This window comes from Hyla sarda, chromosome 6 (genome assembly GCF_029499605.1).
Source record: "Hyla sarda isolate aHylSar1 chromosome 6, aHylSar1.hap1, whole genome shotgun sequence".
NCBI classification, from domain to species: domain Eukaryota; kingdom Metazoa; phylum Chordata; class Amphibia; order Anura; family Hylidae; genus Hyla; species Hyla sarda.
In genome coordinates, this window is record NC_079194.1 from 37,537,989 (window position 1) to 37,549,047 (window position 11,059).

Here is an 11,059-nt window from a genome sequence, read left to right on the forward strand (position 1 = left end):
TCGGATAGAGGCGTTCAATTTGTGTCGAAATTTTGGAGAGCTCTCTGTAACCAATTAAAGATCAAATTAAATTTCTCGTCCTCCTATCACCCCCAATCCAATGGACAAGTAGAGAGAGTAAACCAGATTATTGGTGACTACTTGCGACATTTTGTCTCCTCCCGCCAAGATGATTGGGTCGACCTTCTGCCCGGGGCTGAATTCTGACGTGGCAGGTATAAGATAGGTACGCTCGATATAGCTGCTATGAAATGTTCGCACAATATGAAATGCTGTAATCATGTATTATAATGTATGTATTGCAAGATGTGGAATGCACACCCAGCAAAAAACGCTAACCGTATGCCCACAATAAATGATAATCACATGCAAAGAATAAAGCATGCTATCCGTAAGCACAGAATACAGCCAACCGAATGCACAACATCCTAACCATATGAATGCTAGGAAACGTATGCACATGATGAACATGTACATACTTTGAAGGCTAGGCACCTATGCACCGAGTAAAGCTATTAACGAATGCATAGAATAAAAATTCTACGACCGTATGAATGATGAATGCTATGAACTAGTGCATATGCAGTATAAGTGCTGAGCATGTGTACAATGTTAATGTACAGAATGCTATGCATATACGATATTTTGTGAGTGTATATACAGCATAAAAGCTATGTACAGTGAAACGCTACATATAAACAGTGTGAAAAATCTACATTTACAGTGATGCTATGTATGACCGATAAACTATGCTACAAGTGTATGTATTTTAAAAGACTGCTTCGAGCATATGTACGGTAAACACTGCAAAAATATAAACACTATAAATGCTAGAATGCCTGCCAGTAGACTAGGAGCATATGTATGATATGAATGCAATGAACGTAAGAAACAATAATGCTACAAGCATGTAAACAATATAATGCTATGAGCGTAAGCACAGCATAAAAGCAATGAGTGTATAAACAGCCAAAGCCCCGAGCGTACCCACAACACTGCACAAACGCTATGCACGCCACTACAATGACATACACCTGGTATACAACCAAAGTGAATTATGCATGGTCTGCACCCTTAAATGCTTTTTTTTTTGTTGCTATGAGCGTATGAAGCGAATAAATGCTGCGAGTGAGAATACAGAATGAAAGCTGCCAGTGTATGTACAGTATTAATGCAATGAGCATCTTGAACAGAATAAAGCCAAGAGCGTATGAACAGCAAAAAAGCTACGAGCAGGTACCGCACAAACGCCATGAGCGCACACACTGCCCAAAACACTACACAAATAATACAGCAATACACTTTGTATCAGAAACGTGAATTGCCACCAGGGGACAGGCATAGGGCTAAGTACTACTGTAACCTCTAGCAGAGCCTGCTGACTCTGCGCAGGAAATCAACCCCTGCTTTTAACACCAGGTACACTATAAAATGCTATGACCGTATGCACTAACTGAATACTAAGACGACTGCACTTTATAATATACTAATCGTATGTACCGTATACAATACTAATCGTATGTACTGTATACTACGACCGTATGTCCTGAATATAACCATATAGAATCATATGCACTGTATAGGATTACTGACCTTGTGCACTGTAAACAGTTGCTAGGACTATATGCCCTGTAAGCAAATATTAACTGTTTACACTGTGTATACTATGATTTTATTAGATGTAGCATGTTACTGTATATCTCTACAGAGCATTGCACCCTACCGTATACAGTATATGCTATATTGTAACTAGATACTCTACAGAGCATTGCACCACCACACACAGTATATGCTACACTGCAACGAGACCCTCATCAGAGTATTGCACTACACCGTATACAGTATATGCCACACTGTGCTGTAATGAGACCCCTCCGCAGAACATTGCACCACACCGCACACAGTACATGCTATATTGTAACAACCATCTGCAGAGCATTGCACTAAATTGTATAAAGTTTGTTATGTTGTAACGAGACCATCTGCAGAGTATTGCACTATATTGTATATAGAATATGTTATATTGTAACAAGACCATCTGCAGAGCATTGCACCCCCACACAGTATATGCTACACTGCAACGAGACCCTCTGCAGAGTATTGCACCACACCGTATACAGTATATGCCACACTGTGCTGTAACGAGACCCTCCGCAGAGCATTGCACCACACCGCACACAGTACATGCTATATTGTAACGACCATCTGCAGAGCATTTCACTAAACTGTATAAAGTTTATGTTATGTTGTAACGAGACCATCTGCAGAGTATTGCACTATACGGTATATAAAATATTTTATATTGTAACAAGACCATCTGCAGAGCATTGCACCCCCACACAGTATATGCTACACTGCAACGAGACCCTCTGCAGAGTATTGCACTACACCGTATACAGTATATGCCACACTGTGCTGTAACGAGACCCTCCGCAGAGCATTGCACCACACCGCACACAGTACATGCTATATTGTAACGACCATCTGCAGAGCATTGCACTAAACAGAATAAAGTTTGTTATCTTGTAACGAGACCATCTGCAGAGTATTGCACTATTCTGTATATAGAATATGTTATATTGTAACAAGACCATCTGCAGAGCATTGCATCACAACTGTATATCATGTATACCATTTTGTGATGAGACCATCTGCAGAGCATTGCACTATACTGTTATACAGTATATGTTATATTGTAACCAGACCCTCTGCAGAGCATCACACTGCACCATATGCAGTACACTTGCAAGGACCCTCCGCAGAGCACTGCACCACACACAGTACATGCTATATTGTAACGACCATCTGCAGAGCATTTCACTAAACTGTATAAAGTTTGTTATGTTGTAACGAGACCATCTGCAGAGTATTGCACTATACGGTATATAGAATATGTTATATTGTAACAGGACTATCTGCAGAGCATTGCACGACCACACACAGTATATGCTACACTGCAACGAGACCCTCTGCAGAGTATTGCACTACACCGTATACAGTATATGCCACACTGTGCTGTAACGAGACCCTCCGCAGAGCATTGCACCACACCACACACAGTACATGCTATATTGTAACGACCATCTGCAGAGCATTGCACTAAACAGAATAAAGTTTGTTATCTTGTAACGAGACCATCTGCAGAGTATTGCACTATTCTGTATATAGAATATGTTATATTGTAACAAGACCATCTGCAGAGCATTGCACCACAACTGTATATCATGTATACTATTTTGTGACGAGACCATCTGCAGAGCATTGCACTATACTGTTATACAGTATATCTTATATTGTAACCAGACCCTCTGCAGAGCATCACACTGCACCATATGCAGTACACTGCAAGGACCCTTTGCAGAGCACCGCACCACACTGTACACAGTAAATGCTATATTGAAATTACCCTCTGCAGAACATTGCACCACACTGTACACAGCAAACGTTATATTAAAACAACCCTCCGCAGAGCATTGTACTATACTGTACAGGGTGGGCCATTTATATGGATACACCTTAATAAAATGGGAGTGGTTGGTGATATTAACTTCCTGTTTATGGCACATTAGTATATGTGAGGGGGGAAACTTTTCAAGATGGGTGGTGACCATGGCGGCCATTTTGAAGTCGGACATTTTGAATCCAACTTTAGTTTTTTCGATAGGAAGAGGGTCATGTGACACTTCAATCTTATTGGGAATTTCACAAGAAAAACAATGATGTGCTTGGTTTTAAAGTAACTTTATTCTTTTATGAGTTATTTACAAGTTTCTGACCACTTATAAAATGTGTTCAATGTGCTGCCCATTGTGTTGGATTGTCAATGCAACCCTCTTCTCCCACTCTTCACACACTGATAGCAACACCGCAGGAGAAATGCTAGCACAGGCTTCCAGTATCCGTATACACTGCTATATACTACTGTATACACCGCAGGAGAAATGCTAGCACAGGCTTCCAGTATCCGTATACACTGCTATATACTACTATATACACCGCAGGAGAAATGCTAGCACAGGCTTCCAGGATCCGTAGTTTCAGGTGCTGCACATCTCGTGTCTTCAAAGCATAGACAATTGCCTTCAGATGACCATAAAGATAAAAGTCTAAGGGGGTCAGATCGGGAGACCTTGGGGGCCATTCAACTGGCCCACGACGACCAATCCACTTTCCAGGAAACTGTTCATCTAGGAATGCTCGGACCTGACACCCATAATGTGGTGGTCACCATCTTGCTGGAAAAACTCAGGGAACGTGCCAGGTCTGAGCATTCCTAGATAAACAGTTTTCTGGAAAGTGGATTGGTCGTCGTGGGCCAGTTGAATGGCCCCCAAGGTCTGCCGAACTGACCCCCTTAGACTTTTATCTTTAGGGTCATCTGAAGGCAATTGTCTATGCTGTGAAGACAAGAGATGTGCAACACCTGAAACTACGGATACTGGAAGCCTGTGCTAGCATTTCTCCTGCGGTGTATATAGTAGTATATAGCAGTGTATACGGATACTGGAAGCCTGTGCTAGCATTTCTCCTGCGGTGTATATAGTAGTATATAGCAGTATATAGAAAAGAGGGTTGCATTGACAATCCAACACAATGGGCAGCACATTGAACACATTTTATAAGTGGTCAGAACCTTGTAAATAACTCATGAAAGAATAAAGTTACGTTAAAACCAAGCACATCATTGTTTTTCTTGTAAAATTCCCAATATGTGTCACATGACCCTCTTCCTATAGAAAAAACTAAAGTTGGATTCAAAATGGCCGACTTCAAAATGACCGCCATGGTCACCACCCATCTTGAAAAGTTTCCCCCCTCACATATACTAATGTGCCACAAACAGGAAGTTAATATCACCAACCATTCCCATTTTATTAAGGTGTATGACCCGCACTTAGTTGTGATTCTTCTTTCCTGGCAAAAATGATCCCTATCGCCAACAGGAGCCGGGTGCAGAAGGGGCTTAATCATCATAAAGAGAAGAGAGTTGCAGGTTGCCCTTGAGTCAGCAAGGCGGTAGCACGGTTGGCAGTCAGCGTGGTGTGGCAGTAGTGGAAATTCAGGAGACAAACGTGACCGGGGGAGACCACCTGCTTCGAGGCAGCTTACCTTTCAGAGAGGTAGTGGGTTACCCGCAACTGTCGGTGAAAGATAGAGACACGCTAATCCGTTCAGTGGAGCGCTAGTGCGGCCCAGACATCTGAGGCCATAACCAGGGCCGGATTAAGAGGATCATGGGCCTGGTGCTGAAGATTTTGATGGGCCTTTTTATCGAAATATATAAAATGAAAAAGCAACACAAAGCAATTTTGTTTAACACAAATAAAGCGCATCCGTCACGTTATGCACATTAAATTACCAGGATAGATGAATATGCTGGTTGCTGAGTTGCCCACAGCAACCAATCAGATCGCTTCTTTTATCTGATGTTACTAGGAGGATGTTAAACGCTGCTGGACTGCGCTTTTCTCTGCTGTAACACACACAGGCTCTGCGTCCTATGATCCTTCTGCAGTGTAATATAATGAAGTGACTGTCCGCAAGATGGCTGCCGATTATATAGGGCTGTGACATCACAGGGGTGACTGGCTACATCCTGCATGTGATTCAGGGTCATCATGTCTACCTCCCTTCCCGCCTTCCCAGCATTCCTTGCCCCATATACTGACATGTGGATCGGCCATTTTAGATGCCCTGGGCCCTGCACCGCAGTAAATGGAGTTTAATGAAGCGATTTGTGCGATAGAATCGCAGCGATATTCACATTCGTTGCGAATCGTATATTTTCTGAAATTCGTAATGAATTCTGGGTCGCCAGCTCCGATTCGCTCATCTCTAGACATAACTCTTATTTTTCTACCTACAGACTCATATAAGGGCTTGTTTTTTTGCGTCACCAATTATACTTTGCAATGACAAACAAACAAATATTTGTTGGACAAACTTGAATAAAAATGCAATTTTCTACACAGAGCACTTTTTGCAAACAATCCCACATTGGGGGAGATTTATCAAAACCTGTGAGGAAGAGAGGTGCAGTTGCCCATAGCAACCAATCAGATCGCATTTTTCAGAGGCTTTTTAAAAAAATGAAAGAAGCGATCTGATTGGTTGCTATGGGCACCTGCACCACTACTCTACACAGGTTTTGATAAGTCTCTCCCATTAGCTTTATTTTGTAGGTCCATACGATTACAACAATACCCAAATTGGGCCATTGACCATGCAGATTACTCAACATTATAAGCAGCGATATCGCTTTTTTTTTTTTTTTGGGATAAAAATGTTTCTTTGAAAAATTAGAAAAGGGAGGTCATTCAACTTTTATTAGGGAAAGGGTTAATTAAATTGTATTATTACTTTTTTTTCGCAGGAAGGGGTCAAGAACACCTATCTATAACTTCTAGGCCAATCTGTCTATAATAGCTGTGCTATTATAAGTAGATATGCCATTCAGGAGCATAAAAAAGCTAGGTGAGAACTTATCACCTAGCTTTTCTGTGCTCCTGAATGCCATTGCTGTTTATAGCCTATAAGGATAACCTACTATTAATTATACGCAAATCTGTCCATATTAGCTTAAAATAAATTTCTCACTTTTTTCATGCTTCTGAATGGCATATCTGCTTATAATAGCTCAGTTATTATAGGATTTACCTATAGCCTTTAGTCAAATCTGTCGAAAATAGCTGAGCTATTATATGCAGATATGCCATTCAGGAGAATGAAAAAGCTAGGTGAGAAATTGTCACCTAGCTTTTCTGGGCTCCTGAATGGCATATCTGCTTACCATAGAATAGACAGATATGACAGAAAGGTTATAGGTAAATCCAGCTATAATAGCTGAGCTATGATAAGCACCATTGCCATTCAGGTACACAGAAAAGCTAGGTGACAATTTCTCACCTAATTTTCCATGCTCCTGAATGGCATGTCTGCCTATAATAACTGAGCTTTTATAAGCAGGCATGCCATTCAGGAGCATGGAAAATCTAGGTGAGAAATTGTCACCTAGCTTTTCTATGTACCTGAATTGCAAGTCAGTTCATGACTGGTGGTGGTACCTTTTTGGGGGACTTCAGAAGCAGAGAACAAGGACCGCCGGTGGGACCTCAGCCGCTGTCACACAGTAAAAAATTTTTGACGGGCGTGGGCCAGGCAGGAAAGCAGCACATACCATCCTCTTTCTGACAGGGGGGAGGAGAGTCCTACAATACCGTGACGTGAGTCACGCTGGTCAGGAGGTTACCCAGCCCATGTGACCACCCAGGCAGGGGCCGACTGACAACACTCAGGGCCCTCGGACCAAATAAAGCAAGGGCCCCCTGTGAGGCTCCACCAATGGCCACATCTCTGCAACGCCCCTATCCAACCCAAATGCCTCCTAATGCCCCAACCTACACACAAAATAAAAGAAAAGAAAATATATAACAAGTTAACGTAGATAAGATAATTTTCCATGACCAAGAATACCAGTATACGAGGAGGAAATATATACATCACACAATAATACCAGTATACAAGGAGGAAATATATACATCACACAATAACTTGATAATACCGCCATACTGTACTGAATAAAACCACTATACACAGACCAGTATTCCCCCACACAGTGCCCATATAGCAAAAGTTACCAGCTGTACACAGGGTCTGTATACCATATAAGTGATTATATACAAGACCAGGGCTGCCATCAGAAATGTTGGGGCCCCTTACACAACTCAAGCCCCCCCCCCCCACCTACTAACTTCCACATTATCTATAAATAAATATATTTGAAAACACAGGACAAGAAAAACAAGAGCCCTTTAGTTTAATGAGGAAGGAAAGAGGAATATACCCGGACCCCAGTGACAGTATATATACCCGGACCCCAGTGACAGTATATATACCCGGACCCCAGTGACAGTATATAAACCCGGACCCCAGTGACAGTATATATACCCGGACCCCAGTGACAGTATATATACCCGGACCCCAGTGACAGTATATATACCCGGACCCCAGTGACAGTATATATACCCGGACCCCAGTGACAGTATATATACCCGGACCCCAGTGACAGTATATATACCCGGACCCCAGTGACAGTATATATACCCGGACCCCAGTGACAGTATATATACCCGGACCCCAGTGACAGTATATATACCCGGACCCCAGTGACAGTATATATACCCGGACCCCAGTGACAGTATATATACCCGGACCCCAGTGACAGTATATATACCCGGACCCCGGTGACAGTATATGCCCCTGCCCATCAGGACTATCCACTATGTGGGGCAGAAGAGCAGCCAGTGCCCTGGGGAGAGTACACTGTATCACTGGGTACACTGGTATATTGGGTACACTGGTATATTGGGTACATTGTATTACTGGGTACACTGGTATATTGGGTACACTGTATCACTGGGTACATTGGTATATTGGTATACTGGTATATTGGGAACACTATCACTGGGTACACTGGTATATTGGGTACATTGGTATATTGGGTACACTATATCACTGAGTACACTGGTATATTGGGTACACTGGTATATTGGGTACACTGTATCACTGGGTACACTGGTATATTGGGTACACTGGTATATTGGGTACACTGTATCACTGGGTACACTGGTATATTGGATACACTGGTATATTGGGTACACTGGTATATTGGGTACACTGGTATATTGGGTACACTGTATCACTGGGTACACTGGTATATTGGGTACACTGTATCACTGGGTACACTGGTATATTGGGTACACTGGTATATTGGGTACACTGGTATATTGGGTACACTGTATCACTGGGTACACTGGTATATTGGGTACACTGGTATACTGGGTACAATGGTATATTGGAAACACAGATATAATATAGATATTAGATACATAGATAGATCAGTATTTCCTAACCCGGGTGCCTCCAGCTGTTGCTAAACTATAACTTTCAGCATGCCTGGAAAGCCAAATGCATGCTGGGAGTTATAGTTTTGCAACAGCTGGAGGCACCATGGTCAGCAAACACTGAGATAGATAGATAGATAGATAGATAGATAGATAGATAGATAGGAGATAGATAGATAGATAGATAGATATGAGAAATTGATAGATATGAGATAGATAGAGATATATATGAGATAGATAGATAGATAGATAGATAGATAGGAGATAGATAGAGAAAGTGTCTGGACAGCCAAAGGCATGCTGGGAGTTATAGTTTTGCAACAGCTGGAGGCACCATGGTCAGCAAACACTGAGATAGATAGGAGATAGATAGATAGATAGATAGATAGATAGATAGATAGATAGATAGGAGATAGATAGATATGAGAAATTGATAGATATGAGATAGATAGATATGATATAGATAGATAGATATGAGATAGATAGGAGATAGATAGATAAAGTGTTGCAAAACTACAACTCCCAGCATGTCTGGGCAGCCAAAGGCATGCTGGGAGTTATAGTTTTGCAACAGCTGAAGGCACCATGGTCAGCAAACACTGAGATATAAGATAGAAATTAGATAGATAGATAGATAGATAGGAGATAGATATGAGATAGATAGATAGATAGATATGAGATAGATAGATATGAGAGATATATAGATAGATAGATAGATAGGAGATAGATAGATAAAGTGTTGCAAAACTACAACTCCCAGAATGTCTGGACAGCCAAAGGCATGCTGGGAGTTGTATTTTTAAAACTGCTGGAGGCACCCTGGTCAGGAAACATTAAGAAATTGCCCATTTAACTCCCACTGACCCCCGACCCCCCAAACAGCAATTTGCCCCTCAACCTTTTCCTCCCAGAAAATTACCTGTTGTATGGAGCATAGGCGTGCGCAGCCTATTGCATTAGGGTGTAGTGTTGAGCGGCATAGGCCATATTCGAATTCGCGAATATTCGCGAATATATGGACGAATATTCGTCATATTCGCGAATATTCGCATATTCGTAATATTCTCGTTATATTTTCGCATATGTGAATATTCGCGTGTGCGAAAAATAACATATGCGAAAATTCGCATATGCGAATATTAGCATATGCTAATTTTCGTATATGCGAACATTTGCACGCCAGTCTCACACAGTAGTATTAGAGCCTTCTTACACCACATAAGCTGGAAGCAGAGAGGGATGATCACTGTGATGTGTACTGAGAAAAAAAAACAAAAAAAAAAACGAATATTCGTAATTACGAATATATAGCCCTATATTCGCGAATATTCGCGAATTCGCGAATATGCGATATTCGCGAATAAAATTCGAATTGCGAATATTCGCGAGCAACACTATAAGGGTGTGCACCCTAAAGCACAAACTCACACAGCGCACGCGTGTGTGTGATATATATACACACACACTCTTGCTTGCATGCACACATACATAAATATACCTACACTCAAAAATATCAATACAAACAAAATGAAAAACTTTATTAAAACTTTTTTTTGGATTGGAGGCTCCATTATACATACACTGTACAGCAATCATACCTCCATTATACATACACTGTGACTGTACAGCAATCATACATCCAATCCATTAATAATGGATTGGATATATGATTGCTGTACAGTCACAGACAGTGTATGTATAATGGATGTATGATTGCTGTACAGTGTATGTATAATGGAGGTATGCTTGCTGTACAGTGTATGTATAATGGTGGTATGATTGCTGTAAAGTGTATGTATAATGGAGGTATGATTGCTGTACAGTGTAAGTATAATGGAGGTATGATTGCTGTACAGTGTAAGTATAATGGAGGTATGATTGCTGTACAGTGTATGTATAATGGATGTATGCTTGCTGTACAGTGTATGTATAATGGATATATGATTGCTGTACAGTGTATGTATAATGGATGTATGATTGCTGTACAGTGTATGTATAATGGATGTATGCTTGCTGTACAGTGTATGTATAATGGATGTATGCTTGCTGTACAGTGTATGTATAATGGAGGTATGCTTGCTGTACAGTGTAAGTACAATGGAGGTATGATTGCTGTACAGTGTATGTATAATGGATGTATGCTTGCTGTACAGTGT

General features: G+C 41.2%; 1 protein-coding gene across 2 annotated transcripts in view; it reads right to left on the reverse strand.

Moving 5' to 3' along the window:
* The window catches only part of LOC130275488 (putative gastrointestinal growth factor xP4), a 158,247-nt gene extending 151,072 nt beyond the window's left edge, over positions 1–7,175 (reverse strand). The window contains exon 1 of one of the 2 annotated variants that reach the window (XM_056523533.1): positions 7,065–7,175. The gene's annotated coding sequence lies outside the window, so the exon portion shown is untranslated. Of the gene's footprint in view, positions 1–5,359; positions 5,691–7,064 lie in introns of those variants that run through there. The other variant, XM_056523534.1, reaches the window with a different exon arrangement.
* Between the last annotated feature and the right edge of the window lie 3,884 nt (positions 7,176–11,059).